Genomic DNA, 10,653 nt, shown 5'->3' on the forward strand with positions numbered 1-10,653 from the left:
CCGTACTGTGTTGTATTATTGTATAATTGTTTAACGCACAATAAAACAAAAAGCACCTAAATTCCGTTTGTACAATAAACAAACGGATATACGTCTTTTAATGTGATTGATTAAAAATATATTGTATTGTACTCGGTCATTAAAAAAAATCGACGAGAACGATTTCGACAATATTACAGTCGTAACAAAAGTTCGCAATTTTATTTAAATTTGTATTTTTATTTTCTTTTTTATTCGATTGGATCTCTCATTTTGTGTGTGAATGTGCGTGGACCAAGAAGGCTAGAGACAGGAGGTGAAACTTCGGTAGTGGGGATGAGTCAAGAACCTTTCTTTAACCAGGCGTTTTTCGTTTCGAAAAGTCGCCGGCGCGGTGCTACTGCACATCACTCACACATTCAAATTCTTGTATACCATATGTTTTACATATGTGTATGATATGATTTTAATTTGAGGTTAACTTTAAAGTGCAATCAGTGCAATCGAGACACAATTGACAATGTGTGTCATAACGGATATATAGAAATAATGTGAGTGATTATTAAATTAAGTGTTATTCAAATAGTTAAAAATTCCGAAAACGTGCTGTGTGAAAAGTTGTAACAAGAAGAAAGATAAACACAACACTATGACTATTACTTTTTGTTAACTTTTAATACACTTCATGCTACAGTTTACACATTCTTTTGTTTTTAAACCGTTTTTTTAATAACTGTAAGATGTTTGAAAGTATAAACACTTATATTTCATATTGTATTTGTATAGAATATATTTTCCCGTGTTTACGTGTGTTAGATTGCGCAGAAGTCCGTGTGGTCTATTGCGGCGAAAACTTTTTTGAAAGTAAACGCCTGACCATACATCAGCTGAGCGACTCAGCATTGCCATACCCCCACTACCGAAGTTTTACCTCCTGTCTCTAGTCTTCTTGGCGTGGACTTAAGTCCAACGCACAATAAGTTCGCGAAAGTCGTTCGCGAACGAGACGCATGAGATAGACAAGGACACAAATATATCTCTGTCCTTTTCTAACTCATGCTTTGCGTTCGCGAACCTATTGTGCTTAGGCCTTTAGAATCGTAAATTTAAAAAAAAGGAACTGGTTTGAAATTTTTGTTATGATTTGTGATGCTTGATTATACATAGTTATTAATTATATCTATTATAGTATTAATTAGACTAAAATGATCATGTTGGTCATGATGGTATATATAATAGAAATATTTAAGTAAAAGGTAAAAATTTTTCTAAAGAATTTCAGTATTATATCTTATATTTTCAGAAGATAATTATTTCCTTATTATTTTTATTGAGTTATTATTATTTTTATTAGTATCTTTATTATTATTAGTATCTTTATTTTTTTTATTAGTGTTTTTATTATTTTTATTATGTTCAGTAGTATTTTTATTATTACAACATTATTTAATTCTTAATTACTATTATTAATATTATTATTACCTCTATGGAAAAATGTTACTTTAATTTCAAAAATTAATTTGTAACATTCGTTAGCATCACACATAGTAACTTTAATACTGTCATGCTAAATAAAAAAAGTCTTTGCTTTAAGGTTGTTTTTCCCATGACTATACAAGTTAATTTCAGACTAAAAATAAAATGGAGACTTTTTTAATTTTACGGCAGAATGAATCAGTGGTTCACTTTTTAAAAAATAATATGTTTAATTTGAGAGTTTTCTCTCTGCTATTAATTAATATTCTTTTGTCGATAGATTCTTAATGCCCTGGTGGTTTTAATTTGTCGTTTGATAGTACGAGAAAGAGAGAAAGCGAAAGAAAGAAAGAGAGATTATTGTTATAATTAGCTAGTAGTTCAAGTACGTCCTTGCTTGTGCACCTAGCACTGTTTCACCGCTAACCGTGTGTACAAATTTGAAAATGAATCATATATAATGATTCACATTATTTGTATTATATTGTAAAGTATCAGCAAAATAAAAATTTTAAGATGCGAATCTTAAAAATGTTGTTATTTATTTTCATACTCTTTTGAGTAAAATTGATTTAATAAATAAAAATAATAACGTAAAAAGAATTAATTAATAATAATAAATTATATAATTAATAACGTAATAAGAATTATATTATTTATTGATTTTTTAAATTCAATTTAAAGAACGTTAAGAAATTTACTTTTATTATCAGTACCTATAAATTCAAATTTAAAACAATAAATTAGTTTAATAATTAAAATATTAATTTTTTTGTTTATTGCTTCCTCATAGAGAAAGTATTGTAATACCAAAATTTTTCGAGTTCGATGTTTTGACATATCTTTATGTTATTTGATCTCAGGAGTTCAAAAATGACATTTTTAAAACATGTCATTCCGTATGTGTAAACATCACATTTTCATAAATATCTCGAGATCAAGAAGAGCTTTAAGGATGATTTTTTTAAATTGTAGGTATAGAAAACAATAACTTATTTATGCAACTTTAAATATTTACTAAATGAGCAATTATATTAATTATAATACACTTTGTAACATGTGGCTGCTTAGTGTCTCTCCTTGCACGTGGTCGGTAGCCTTCTAAATGCTTCTAAAGGTACTCTCTCACCTCTACTGCCTGCCTGCCTGCGCAGGCAGACGCAAGTGAGAGAGTAAAAACATTAATTTGAATTGTCTGACTCTCTTACTCTTATGTGGTTATCAGAATCCTTTCTAAAAAAAGACATGGGCAAGATTAGACATGGGCTAAAAGAATCGAATGCACTCGAAAGTGTAAATCGAAAAGTATCGAAAAGAATAAGCATCGGTAATATGAATAGAAAGGCGAACTCATGTTTCCAAATGAAATTGTAGAGCCTTAAAAATTCACATATACACGGAAAAGTTTTTGGGCGAGCAGACGTCTCTCACTCGCCTCCCACAGAAAAGGTTTTCTGCTTTCTCTCTAAAGAGAGCTCTGATGCCCCACAAGAGAGCTCTGACGCCCCACAGTAGGAAAGCAGCAGTCTCTGTGGGTGAAATGAGCTACCAAAATGGGGCTGTCACTTTACCATAGGTACTGGTCACTCAGCGCCACCACAACAGGTACAGCGACTCGCCCAAGAACTTTTCCGTGTACCCAGGAGGAAAAGTCGGACGAATGTCGGATTATACAACCGCCTGGGATCCGCGCCCGTACGGACCGCCAGCACCGATGGTCTGTACCGATTCGGATCCTAAAATGCAACCGGCGCGGAACAGATTAGGCTCCGACTTTTGGATCCGCCTTTCTACTTTCGTCAGTACTGGCGCGGTACTGGATTTGTTCCGCCTGCAGATTTCATTCTTCTACGCGCGTCGGAAGAATGACGGATGTTAGGTCTGTACTGGCTCGGTGCTGGGGCGGATCCGACTGCGGATCTCGTCATTTATTGTTATAGTTTACATTATCAGTATAATCATAAATTTATTTTATTATTATAATTAATTATTACAATAACTAATTGCATTTATTATAATATTATTATTAGTTAACCAATAAATAAATTAATAGTATTCATGCAAAGGAAGAATATAAGAAACTTAATTTTTTCATTATATATATATAAAAATCCAACTTTATTAATGTGCAATTAAATAAATAATTTTTAATAAATAATATATTAATTTGAAAGAAGTAAAATATATTTAACTTGAAAGAAAATGTGATCAATATATTATAATGCCTACAATAAATACCTAACATATTAAATACAATATATAAAAAAGAGATTATTATTAATTAATTTATTATTAATTAATTAATAATCTCTTTTTAATTTAAACAATATATTAAGTAATTATTTATTGACACTTTTCTGCAAATTAAATAATTAAAAAAATGTGTTGTGCATTAAAATTTTATTCAATTTAATACTATTACTTATATGTTAAAAATTGTTTTGCAGTGAAGTTATGTTCATATTAATCGATATATTATGTAATAAAATATTAAAAAACATAATAATAAAAATATAACATTTTTTTAAACATTTTTTTAAACGAAATATTGAAATATTCATAAATACACATTCAGTAAAGTATTGAAAATATACCGGTATAACATCAGTCCGTATTTCCAAATTGCCTATTGCCGCGTAGTAATTTTACAATTTTTATTTCAGCTAGTGAGACTTGAAAGCATTTAAGGTTTGAGAGTTCCATGCGAGCGTAGCATAGTGGTTAGCGTGCGAGATTTCGGTGCGTAAATATTCGGTTAGGCGTAGGTTCGTACCCCCAAGCGTTAGGATTTTTCAAATGTGTATGTAATAAAAAATTGCGTTTAAGTGTATAAAGAAATAAAAAAATGTGTAAAGTGAACTGTCAATGAATTGTCATCCGTATTTATCTTTTGCAATTAATTATTATTTTTTATTGATATTTGTTGAAATTATTATTTTGATCCGAGCCGGTTGTCAGGCGGTAGAATGCCAGCATTGCCAGCGCACATCTGGCTAGGAAATGAAAGATCCGCAGTCGGTACAGTGCCGGGTCCCAGCCGGTTGAATTATACACGGAACGGCTCTTCGCGGCCGGTTACCGGGCGGTAGAATGCCAGTTCCGAGACGGATGGCCAGCCAGCTCCTGGCCAAGTCATCTTTTGGTAGAATACCAGTTCTCGGGCGGTAGGCAGGCGGTTCCTACCAAAAATAAATACACGTTTTATTTAATTGTCACGTTTCAGAAATTCACTTTTATGGTTATATTGCTTCTTAAAGAAATTCGAGTAAATCGCTCATCTGGTTACCATAAAATTTCAAGACCCTTTTTTTGCCTGAGTAATAAAAAAGGGGATGCTTTTGTTTCGTCATCCCTACTGCATGGACTAGTAGCAAAAATCTGAAACACCTTCTTTTTCCGCCTTTTTGGGTTTTTCCTCTTTTTAACGAATTAGAGTAAAGGAGGCGTACTTTCGCCTTCCTTCCTGGCACTCGGGGATGGGGGCGGAGGCCCCCAGGATGGGACCGTAGGGTCTCGGAGGAAAACGACAAGACAGATACTGTTCGACTTCGGAATTGGAAGAACGTTAACTTTGAGATAATAATAATAAAGATAAATTTATAAGAACTTAGAAGTTTCATTTTAAACAAATCATCCTTAATTTTAACTTGCATTTTCATTTGATAAAACAGTAGATCAAATATTTCACCGCGGGAGTTGAGCTTCCTAGCTCTTTGTTGTGGAAAACGAACATTCATCGTCGAGGATTTCGCTTTGAATTTAATTCTAAAAATTAAACTCTAAAGTATATTAAATTCACAATTGAAATTTGAATTTTGAGAGTTTTACCGCGCGAATCAGACTCGGCGCGTCACAGGCCAATTTTGGTGTCAGAAGTGGGATTTCCGCAAACTTTCCGCGAGTGAATTTAAAAACTGTTAAGTGAAAATCGCGCGAGATTTGTGAAACGGACTAATTCTTATAAAATAAATAAATCTTCAATCGATATACCTCCCGAGTACGTAGTGGATTGAGGAGCTTCTGAAAAGGAGGTTTTATCGATTCAAACGGAGGAAGGAGAACGGGACTGAAAGTAGCTGCTGTACGAGGAGACGAGGATCAACAGGAAGCGAGGAGCCGTGGGGACCAAGGACCAGAAGAGGACGCAAGGAATAGCCGCGACACCCCTCAAAGGTTTTTGGCGGGTTTTTAAACCTGGAGGCACGAGGTACGATTTACGCGTACCTGCGGGTCGCAGAAGGTGATTCAAGGATCCCGCTGTCATTCCCTTGGATTACTTCAGGCTTTACAACATTGGAATATTGAACCGAAGAGATTGATCCGCGAGTGCCAGAGTTAGTGTGTTTAGTGACAGAAAAATTAAGAATTAAAAGATAAAGTGTTTCAAAGGTGTAGAGTGTACCGCTTTATATATTAATTACGATCAATCATTCATCGAGAACTTCGAAATGGTAAGTCGATTGCCCAAATATTGTTAATGTTGCGAGCCAATATATAAAAAAAAAAAAATTTAAAAGAGAGAATATAATTTTAAATAGATGAAAAATATATATTTTAATTTCAAAAATTCAACTACAGTGTGTAGTTAAGCATAAAATAGTTAAAAGGTAGTCGAGACTACTAGACAATTTTGAGCGTATTTTATGAATCTCAAGACGCTTTTCTTTTACACATTAAGGTATTTATAACTCTATCATAAATTAATATAAACATAAATTCACCATATGATATTTAAAAAGAAAGGCAACAAAAAATAATAAAAATAATTAATAGAAATTTCAGCCAATAAAAGCTATTTCTGCTTTTTGAAAATTTTCACTATACTTTAAATTCGCTAATAATCGCTAAAAATTATAATCAAATTCTTTAAAACGTTTCAATTATTTTCAAAAAATATTCGAAATTCAACTATTTTTAATATCTAAAAAAGATTGATAAAATTCATTCAGAATTTAATTATTTTCATAAATAATGAAATTTCCACAGCAATTCAATTATTTCTTAAATTTTCAATAAAATTCTTTTCAACTATTCAATTATTTTCATAAATAATAATATTCATTGCAGGATTTCAAGAATTGTTCAAAAAATGTTATTATTCTTATAATTTTAATTTTAATTCCTCACAAAAATATTAGAATTTTCCCAAGAATTTAAATATTTTCTAATATATTTTAATAAAATTGTTCGAAAGAAATCAATTATTTCTAAATACAATTTTAATTAAATTTTTTTGAAATAATTCAATTATTTTTTTTTAGATTTTAATTAAATTCTTCTCAAGCATTCAATTATTTACATAAATAATTCTTCGAAAGAATTCAATTAAGTCGATTTTATATTATTTTTAATACAATTTTACAGGAGTTGCTCGAAAAATGTAATTATTCTTAAAAATTTAGTTTCAATTCCTTGGAAAAATTAATTATTGTAATAAATGGTTTTTTTAATTCTTTGGGAAAATTCAAATATTTACAAAAATTTTAGAATCTTTGGTATTTTGGAATTAGTCTGCATTTATAGCCTCTTTTTTACCTTAAAAAATACTTATAGATTCATATAAACAAAGATAGTTGGTATTAATAAAAACAAAATAACAAATGTATAACACTATTTATCAAGTAGTGATTAAAATAAATACTGATGATAATGAGATTATAAAGAGCTCCTGAAGAAGGATTATAATAACGTTAATTAAACTATGTAATTATAAAAAATAAATACAGAATTGCCATAGGTCAGGGAATTCAGGGAAAAGTCGGGGATTTTTATTTAAAGTCCTGGAAAAAATTAAATTTTTAGAATTGATACAAAATCTCGGAATTTTTGTGTCTTTTTTGTTTGTTTCATAAACTACTAAATTGCCTAAAATCAATTGGATTTCAAAAGAGTTTCATTTATACAATCTTCATAAATAGATGAACTTTAAAGGTTTCCATTTGAAATCCGAGAAAATTTCAATAAAAATTTTAAGATCAACTGATTACAGTACATATTTTAATGATTTTCAAAAGTGATAAACTTCGTCGTATGAATTCAATTATTTTTATAAATAATAAAATTCTTTGAAATTCAATTATTTTCAAAAAATTTAATGAAATTCTTGGCAAAATTTCAATCATTTTCTAAAATTTTCCTCATTTTAATTATTTTAAATATCTACAATTTCAATAAAATTTTCCAAAAGAATTCAATTATTTAAACAAAATTTTAATAAAAATTTTACAGGAATCCAATTATTTCTCAATTTTTTATAAATTTCTTCGCACCAATTCAATTATTTTTGATTTTTTAATTTACAAAATTCCTTACAATATTTCGTTAATAAAATTGAAATTTTAATAAAATTTCCATACAGTTCAATTATTTCAAATCAAATTCTTCCTAAGAATTTAATTCTTTTCAAAAATAAAAAAATAGGAGTTTGATAATTAAAAAAATATTTCTTTGTCAGTTTTCAATTATTTTTAACATTTTAATGAAATTTCTCGATGAAATTTAATTATTTTCAAAAAGTTTTGAAAAATTCTGAGAAATTCAATTATTTAGAAAAAATTTGAATACATTTCTTCACAAGAAATTAATTATTTTCATAAATAACAAAACTTATAGCAGAATTTCAATTATTTTTTATACAATTTTAAATAAAATTGCATTCATTCTTAAAATTGTTTTAAAATTCACCGAAAGAATTCAATTATTTTTAAGAATTTTGATAAAATTCTTCATAAAAATTTAATTTTAAGAAATATTTAATTATTTAATAAATTATTCATTTTTGTATTTAAATAATTGAATACTCGAACAATTTTCTACTGAAAATTGATTAAAAAATGAATTACATTTTAAAATTAAAAATTATTAAGTATTAAAAGCATAATAACGTGAATTTTTAGAAATAATTGAATTTTGAAGAGGGTTCAAATTAAAATCTTTGAAAATTTGAATTTATAGTTACAATATTCTTATAATATAAAATTATATGATTTTATCACTCTGTAATCTTAAATTTATTATAAAACATGTTTTATAATAATATTCTCAAGTTATTGAATTTTAGAAGATTTGAATTTGAAAATCTTAATTTCTATACAAAAATTATAATGATTAAATATTTATTTAAAAAAGAAGTTATTTCTATTTTCGAATAATTTTACAATTAAGGGAATTCGTAAATAAATGTAATAGAACATTGTTTTGATCATCTAGTAATTTTTGGAGTAACCCAATGGGAAATGCCAGTGTAGTGCCGATGTTCACCACTGGCTTAGTACTCAGACGATTGTTCGGCGTAGTCTAGCCGAGCCTCGACAATTAGTGCTGGCGCAGTACAGAATTTTTGTTTCGCCAAAGCTTGGACAAGGCTCGGCGGCAAGTGCTGGCTGAGTATAGAAAATTTGTTCACAACGCTCTTTGCCAACATTGCTTTTTTGACATAAACTTGAAAAAAATTATAAAAAAAGTTTATGAATGTTTATAAATATAAATTTATTGAAAAAAATTAATATTTTACTTTTCAGTTGTTCATTTTTTATTCTTATTAAATTTAATAATAACAATTTAACACAATTCTCTAATTTTGTAAATAATAAATTATTTAAACAAATTAAAATTATAAACAAAATTTAAACTTTAATCTCAATAATAATTTGGTTCCTATTAAAATACTATTATACTTCTTACTATGAATAAAAAATTATTAAAAAATTACCACGTAATTTAAGAATTACGTAAAATGTTAAATGCAATAAGTAAAGTAATTTAATTTAATTTTTAAAAATTTAGTTTAATTTATTTTACTTCAATTTATTATTTCTAACGTATCCCTATTTTTTTCTCATCTTTGACTCAATAATTGTATGTCTGAATGATACTGAGATGTTAATACTTTACTGTACACATGTGTCGTTAGCATAGTGGTTAGAGCGTTAGTCTGTTAGTCCGTAGGTCGTAGGTTCGATTCCCCTCGTCAGCAATTTTGTTTATTTTCATAGGTTTGCGATATTTCTAGATTCCAATCGTTAGGTACTAAAATATGAAAATCTAATGCACACTTACTGTAATTGTTTATTATTTAATTTTTAAATGTTATAAACAATTTTTTTACTTCATTTACTATATCCATTGTTAGTCTCCATCTTTAATACAATTTCTTTAAGAAGAGAAATATTTTATGAATAATAACTATTTATTAATATTATTTACCATTTTGTTGTTAAATTATTTATAATTATTAATTTACGATTAATTAATAACAATACGGCATTTATTGCGGCAATGTTCTCAGCCAGCACTGGTCCAGTGCTGCGCCAGCGCTGTCTGGCAGCACTGACAGACAGTACTTCGCCAGCGCCGGACGGCGTTATCATCCCAGAGTTATGCCAGTGCTGGCTCTCAGCCTTGCCGCCAGTGCTGCCAGTGCTGGCGCAGTACTACGCCAGTTGTAAATTTCCCATTGGGAAATCAGAATATTCATCAGGGCCAGGGAAAAAATCAAAATTTTGCCTGGAAGTCAGAGAAAAGTCAGCAAAAATCCTGAAATAGAATTTACTCAAATTTATTATTTCGATAACCTCGTCATTAATTAAGACTAACTTCAAATTCGGGGTTCGAGTCCTCACAGATGCACAGTGCAGTCGTTCACGCAGCTTATTTTTTCAGATCAAAAATTAAATTCAAAAATATAATTATTTACCGACAACCATATCGGAGTAATTATCTTAAGAATAACACCTGACTCTAAACCAAAGAGTTCAATTGACGTCTAATAGATGTCACTAATTGCTGATATAGTCGAAATCTTCCTTAATTAAAATTCTCAATCAGCAAATAATTTCCTACATTAACTATACAGCTCTTCGACTAGTGTATGGGCTTGATCTGAGATTATAAGAAACGTGAACGTCCAGGCTGTGTTGGCATGGTGCATTGGTAGGCGTTAGTCCCGCGAAAGGCAGCTATTAACTGGGGTTCGAGTCCTCACAGATGCACAGTGCAGTCGTTCACGCAGCTTATTTTTTCAGATCAAAAATTAAATTCAAAAATATAATTATTTACCGACAACCATATCGGAGTAATTATCTTAAGAATAACACCTGACTCTAAACCAAAGAGTTCAATTGACGTCTAATAGATGTCACTAATTGCTGATATAGTCGAAATCTTCCTTAATTACTAACTTCAAATATTTTTTTTGTG

This window comes from Leptopilina heterotoma, unplaced genomic scaffold, assembly GCF_015476425.1.
Source record: "Leptopilina heterotoma isolate Lh14 unplaced genomic scaffold, ASM1547642v1 Lhet_239, whole genome shotgun sequence".
Classification (NCBI taxonomy): domain Eukaryota; kingdom Metazoa; phylum Arthropoda; class Insecta; order Hymenoptera; family Figitidae; genus Leptopilina; species Leptopilina heterotoma.